At 39.6% G+C, this 6,722-nt stretch overlaps 1 pseudogene across 1 annotated transcript; it reads left to right on the top strand.

The window, feature by feature from the left end:
* Window positions 1-488: 488 nt before the first annotated feature.
* Window positions 489-2,826, top strand: LOC149265122 (uncharacterized; annotated as a pseudogene). Its single transcript, XR_016250749.1, has 2 exons — window positions 489-754; window positions 1,182-2,826. The product of XR_016250749.1 is annotated as an uncharacterized LOC149265122 (transcript).
* Window positions 2,827-6,722: the final 3,896 nt, after the last annotated feature.

Here is a 6,722-nt window from a genome sequence, read left to right as displayed (position 1 = left end):
TGCTTCGTCAATGGGAAGTCACACGATCGAATCCCGAAAGCTCTTGGGGTTAGGTCAGTAAATAAGCCGAGGGGTGTTGATGCCCTTCGGGTGGCGTCCACTCAGTGTTAAAAACCCTGGACGTAGCGAGGGGTGTTGATGCCCTTCGGGAGGGGTGTTGATGCCCTTCGGGTGGCGTCCACTCAGCGTTAAAAACCCTGGACGTAGCGACTACCCACTGACCATGGTATCCGTGAAAAAAAAAAAACCCTGGACGTAGCGACTACCCACTGACCACGGTATCCGTTAAAAAAAAAAAATATTGAAATAAATAAAATAGCACCTTTAGAAATTCGGCGAACAAAAGTGGTTGGCAATTTCCAAAAACCAGTGTGCCCATCCCATGTATCCGCGTTTTGGAAATTTCTAGGTAGCATACCGTGTAGTCCAACAAAAGGCAGCAAGGCGTGCCCTTCGCGGAACCTGGTGGTAGGTTTTCCTACTACCCTTTTGCACCATCATCAAATGATATAGATGTATAAATGATGATGCTAAGGCCTAACTTTCCCACATCTCATTGCAAATCCGAAAACGGTTCGCTTGCTATTTCGACAACAGGAGAGTCTTCTGCATTGCGCCATCAACAGACTCTGCTGGTCCAGTTCACTTCCTATCTTTTCAATGGGCATTCTCTTCAACGAGGTGGAGAGGAAGGATCTTAGAGCTGGCGACCATATTTACTCATGGAGGACAGCTTACACATATGCTCACCACGGTAGGTTTCCTCGCATTAATGTGACCTTTATATTCAATATAGTTACAGAGAACTCATTGTATTCCTCTGGATTTTAATGCATTTGTTTTTAATTGGATACCCCAATCGGTTCGCTGGCTTTAGTTCACTTCAACATTATCCTATATCTATAAAATTAGGTTGGACGCTACCAGGTGTTTCCTCCAAATGTTTGAGTTATGGTTTGCTGCCAATTATCGTTATGCTTGTTCTCTGCAATATTTGCCATTTCTGTTTTGGCATCTAACTGATCTGGATGCAGAGTTTGATTCCATGTATTTTATTGTTCTCGTTTACCATAATGACTTCGCTTAGCTGTTCTGCAATAAAATGTAATTGGTTTTTGCATGATTTTCCATTTAAGTTCATCTCACATCTTATGATCCCTGGAGGCTGGGATCCTACACAGGGATTTTTGTTGGGGATGATGACGTTGTCCATTTTACAAGAGGGTCGGGTCAAGAAATTGGAGCAGGGGTCAGGTTAATTAATTCATTTGCCTCTACTTCAATACCAAAACAACATCTGAGTTGCCCAAAATCTCCTGACAGCTGCGGCCTCCAATATGGAAATAGTGGAGTGATCCGGTCTTGTCTAGATTGTTTTCTTATGGAGGAGCTGTGCATCGATTTGAGTATGGTGTTAGTAAAGTTGTATTTTTGGCACAAGTCCGCGGAGGAACATGTACACTTGCACAGTCGGATCCCCCAGACGAAGTCATTCACCGTGCAATGTATCTGCATAAACATGGTTTTGGAAACTACGATCTGTTTTGTAACAACTGTGAGGACTTTGCAATATACTGCAGGACGGGATATATTGTTAAAAGAAAGGCCTCAGGAAAAAGTGGGCAAGTAGCAGCTATGGATGGTGTTCGTTCTGCTTCTCGTCTCGCCTATGAAAATGATGATATGCTTAATAGATCATTAAGTCTGGCATTGGTGGTTGGAGCTTACTTTTATAAGAGATATGTAGCAGATATTGGCGTTCGTGTTGATAAAACTAAGGTGCCAGTCGAAGATTTGGCTACATTTCTTGATTCTTCAACTCGTATTGGCCTTGATAAAACTAAGGTACCAGTGGAAAATTCGTCTGTATATCCTGCTTCTTCAACTGACAGTCGCGTTGATAAAGCGAAGGTACGAGTGGAAGATGTGGCTGTATTTCTTGATTCTTTTACTGGTAAGAAGCTTCAAGAGTTGGGAGATTTGGCTGTATCTCCCAACTCTTCAAATGGTATCAGCGTTGACAAAAGTAAGGTACCAGTAGAAGATTCGGCTGTAAACCTTGAATCAGCTACTATTCGTGTTGATAAAATGAAGGCACCTGTGGCTTCTTCAACTGTCAAGAAGCTTCTTGCGGAAGATTTGGCTGCATATTCTGATTCTTCAACTGCTATTTTTGTTGATAAGAGTAAGGTACCAGTGGAAGGTGAGGATCTATTTCTTGATTCTTCCACCTTCAAGAAGCCTTCAGCGGATGAAAGCTCCACATCGCAGGCAATAAGCAGAAAGAGAAGCTCCAAGAAGAAGAAGCTCCGTCAACAACACAGAAAAAACTGTGAGTTACTGCAAGAAGTTGAAGATGTGCCTCAATTTCCTGATTCCTCAACTGGTAAGAAGCCTCCAGCGGAAGATGTGACCGTTTCTCTTGTTTCTTCTACTGCTGAGAAGCCTCCAGTGGCTGAAAATTCCTCGTCTCCGGCAATAAGCAGAAACAGAAGCTCCAGACAGCAGAAAAAGAAACTCCGTAAACAGCAAAGAAGGAACTGTCGACCAGTGGAATGCCCGAATGGTAGTGGACCCTGCATTCTCCAAGGAAATTGATTTTCTTTCGTTGGATACGAGGATTAAGTGTGTCGGCCATAATGACGATTAAAATGTTGTCATCCTTCTATCATCTAGGTATGTATGTGCGATGAGTTTCTGTCTTAGTAGAGATAGCGATGGTGTCAGGCGATAGATGCTCCGAAGCGTATGTAACTGAATTTGTATATTTGGAAGAGTTGTAATTTCTTGTTTACAAAAATAAAATAAAATATATGTATTTGTAAATGCAATGAATACCTATGATTTTTAAGCCTTAACGTGTATATATGGAAAAGTTTTAGATGAGTAAATTTATTTATAAAGAAAAGGGAAGAGTATGCCAAAAATCAAAGGAGAATTGATATTGATATAAAAAGAAATCGATATTGATTAAATTAGATTAGATTATATTGGAATTATTATGATAAAAGAAAGAATATTATAATATAAAAATTGGTAAAGGTCTATATTGCATTATTCACTTCAGGAGAATGAAAACGCCAATATGGAGGCCCCTGTTGTAGACGACGTGGATCCTCTGCAGATATGGGAGCCACTGTCGAAATAAATAAGAATCATTCGTTATCGCTTCATCTGAGATTAACTGTATGTTGATAAGGCAAAACATTGGATGCCCTCCTTCCCCAAAGTCCATTCTCATCACTGATACGGAAATATGATTATGGTTTGATCGCTAAAGTTTTTTCTAATATTTGTTAAAATTTCAGATTGTCAAAACTGTGACTCGATCAGAGCTGTTATCTCAGAAGGCTTTTTTTCAACAGAAAAATCTCTCAGAAGTTATACAGCCGGAATTTCTTCAATCGTTTATAAAAATATCAACTTCAAGTATTTGTTGCTTTAATAATACTTTAGTGTAAATTATGGATGGATTCAGGGATAGAATTAAATTTCTTCAATCCTTTATAAAAATCTTAGATTTCTTAAGTATTTGGTGCTTTAATCATATTTAGTGTAAATTATGGATGGATTCAGGGATAGAATTTAGCAGTCCTAGAGATTGTCAGTCAAATACAATTTAAACATTTACGAAACCAAAACTGTAAAGACAAATATAAAATCTGTCAAATTTACTGGATAGGCCGATTTTGAAATTCCGACCCGGGTTAGATTGAGTACATTTACTAGCAATGCTGGTGGGAAACATGATGTCCAGTGAAATGAGGGCAGGCTTATCTTCCCATAGCAAGTGAAGTTTCCCAATCAGGTATGGATACCCTAATGCACTGCCACATTGGTTGTCCAGGATGCATGGTCTTTTGCATCCATTTGAATAAATCACTGAGTTTGAATTTGGAAAAAAATAAATTGAAATATTATTTTTGTTTATTAAAATTTATATAAAAATTAATATTAAAAAATAAAAATTATTAAAATTTTCAATATTGATAATGATAATTTAGGATATTGTAAAAAAAATTATATACAGAATTAAAATTTCTATAGGGAAGTAAACAGGTTTTAAAATTATATGTTATATAATTTATTTTAATAATAATAACAGTAAAATTATAATTTAGTTTATTTTATGATTTTTTAAATTTTAACAATGTAATAAAGTGAGTGTTTTAATACTGGTAATAGATTAAGTAAGATTTATTTTTGATGTAGTTATGTTTGTTTGCTATTTTAATTAAATTTCTTAATTTAAAAAAAAATGTCATATAAATAAATAAGTGTAATATGAAATGAATTGATTTTTTTGGCATATGATATTGATAAACCATGTTATTGGCCTACATTAGTGTAACAAAGCATCTTTACATATTAAAAATGTGGGTGAAAACATAGTATATTTAGGGTGGAAGGTGTTCCCCAATTGAACTGTCAAATCTAATGTTAAATGATTAAAAATTATTCTACCCTTAAATCCCACTCCTTTAACTGGCAACTAAATCTTGATTTGTGATTTGTGCAACATTCAACTGGTTGATATTTAAGATAATCCATAAACATATTGCAAGCCATAATCAATACTACATTTAGTATAGAACTTTGTAATTGCAAATATTACTGAGATGATTACATTGTGATCAAAGTTTTTATTTCAATAAATTTTCACTGATTGCTAAAAAAAAATATTTTAACCTTGAAAATACCGTATAGAAAATTTAGAAAATTTCATGTTTTTCTTTGAAATGGATTCAACTGTTTCCTACTTATACACAAATTCACAGGTTGCTAACTGCTAATTTATGCATTTCTCCTAAATGCATGGAAATCTGCCAAATCTTCATGGAATCCTGCATCCAATAACCGTCGCCCTGCTGCCCTACCCAGCCTATAGGTTTCCGGAAGTGGACCAGGCGTCCACAAAACACGTATCGGGCGTCCTCATAACACGTCTGCTCTTAACGTCACTACACCTGCTACACTTGCATGCGGTTCACTGCTACGTGCAACTTCTCTGTTCATTAGCTCATTCTGGAACCTCTTCCCCCTCTTCTTTATAACCTTCTTCTCAGCGACTGGACGGGTTTCCCTCCTCCAGTCCTGTGGGCTGGAGGGCCTCCATCTCCACTCACTCTGCTCGCATAATGCTACTCGGCATATCTGGTCTGCTCTCGGCTCCTCTCTCCTGGCGCTGCACGGCTCGGGTCACAGGTTAGTTTTTTCTATGCTTTCTCATTATTTAGCTGTAAGATCCCCATTACTCTGCGTTATTATTACTAGTTCATACACAGCAGCTGTTATATAGCATTTTCCCCGAGATATTCACGAGGAGGCATACATATTATGGCGGGTATAATTGTTAAAATTCGCTCTTCTACAGTCTAATAGTATTATTTTCTTTACATCCTTGCTGAGTCTGTTTTTAGAAGGAATGTTTTCTCATGTCTCAGAGGAGGTTTCTATTTTTCTAAGCTTTAACTGGGGGGGAGCTAAAATGTTCAGGGCCTTACTGAATAGAGTTAAAACATCCTTATCAGTATACCGTCCCTGCCAGGACATCCGCTTCCGAATTGGAAATTGCTGGTGCATTTTCTATTTTTACTGTTGCTGCTGCTGTATCGCCTGAAGTAGCAAGTAGTCACAGGGCCTAGCATCGAATCCTCTCTGGTCCCCCTTTCTTTTTCCGGCAATTGCATCCCGGAGCATAATTTAAATTTGGTTTTTTCCGGTGTCCTCCTCATCCATCAATGCACCACCTCAACGTTCTGTTTTTTTTTCTGCCTTCATCATAGCTTGCATTAAGTCTCTGACCATTTCTTATCCCGCCTCTTCCCCTTTGGCGGCAGGCTTTCGTCATCTGCGTTCTCGGAACACCTTCCATCTCTCTGTTTTCCTTCATACACTCTTCCTGAGTGTGTCCTTCTCTGTCGCTATCTTCTGAGAATGATCTGATATGTACCTCCTGTGCAGATACATTCATTCTCCAGGCTCTAATCTCCGTCGGTCTTCCCTCTTTTGAGCCTTCCAAAGGTACTTGCTGTACTTATCAATCCTCTTTTTGCGATCTTTCTTTTACTCTTGATGACGGACGACAGTGATTCACCTGACACAAAGGCTTTATTTGCCGCCGCCATCATGGCTGAGTCATCTCGTCTACCTGCCTCCCGGGATCCTAGCTGGCAGGCCACGGTGTCTGATATGATTCCTCGCGCTTTGCGGGACCCCCCTCTCCAAGGGAATCATGCTCCGCCCTCCAATAATCTGGGCCCTTCTCCCTCCAGGCGGCCACGACACCGGCACAGGGCCCCTGTAAAGACGGTTGCTCCTCCTAAAGCCGTTACTGTCACAGGTGCGCCTTTAACGGACCGCATCCAAAGTCTCCAAAAGCATGCTCTTGTAGGAAAGTGGTACTTTCCTGAAATGAAGGAGGACGTCATGAGAAAATGGCTCACATCCTACTGGTCCCCCCTCATAGGATACACGCCTATCATCTCTCGATTAATGAAGGACTGGTTTTCCTTCCATTTTCAAAAAGAATCTGACCTCGAGCTGATCATTAATAAACCATGGGTTGCAGGTCGTAGCTTCCTTTCTCTGACAAAATGGTATCTGGGTTTTGACCCGCTCAAGAACACTCCTTCACACAGCATGATTTGGGTCAAGCTCCCCAACCTGCCTTTGGAGCTCTGGACCCCGGAGTCACTGGCTCTGATTGGTAATGCCATCGG

This window comes from Pinus tabuliformis, chromosome 6 (genome assembly GCF_031772625.1).
Source record: "Pinus tabuliformis cultivar Carrire ecotype Pingquan chromosome 6, CPIR1, whole genome shotgun sequence".
NCBI lineage: Eukaryota > Viridiplantae > Streptophyta > Pinopsida > Pinales > Pinaceae > Pinus > Pinus tabuliformis.
The sequence above is the reverse complement of the archived record's forward strand: the minus strand, read 5'-3'. Positions and strand labels throughout refer to the sequence as shown.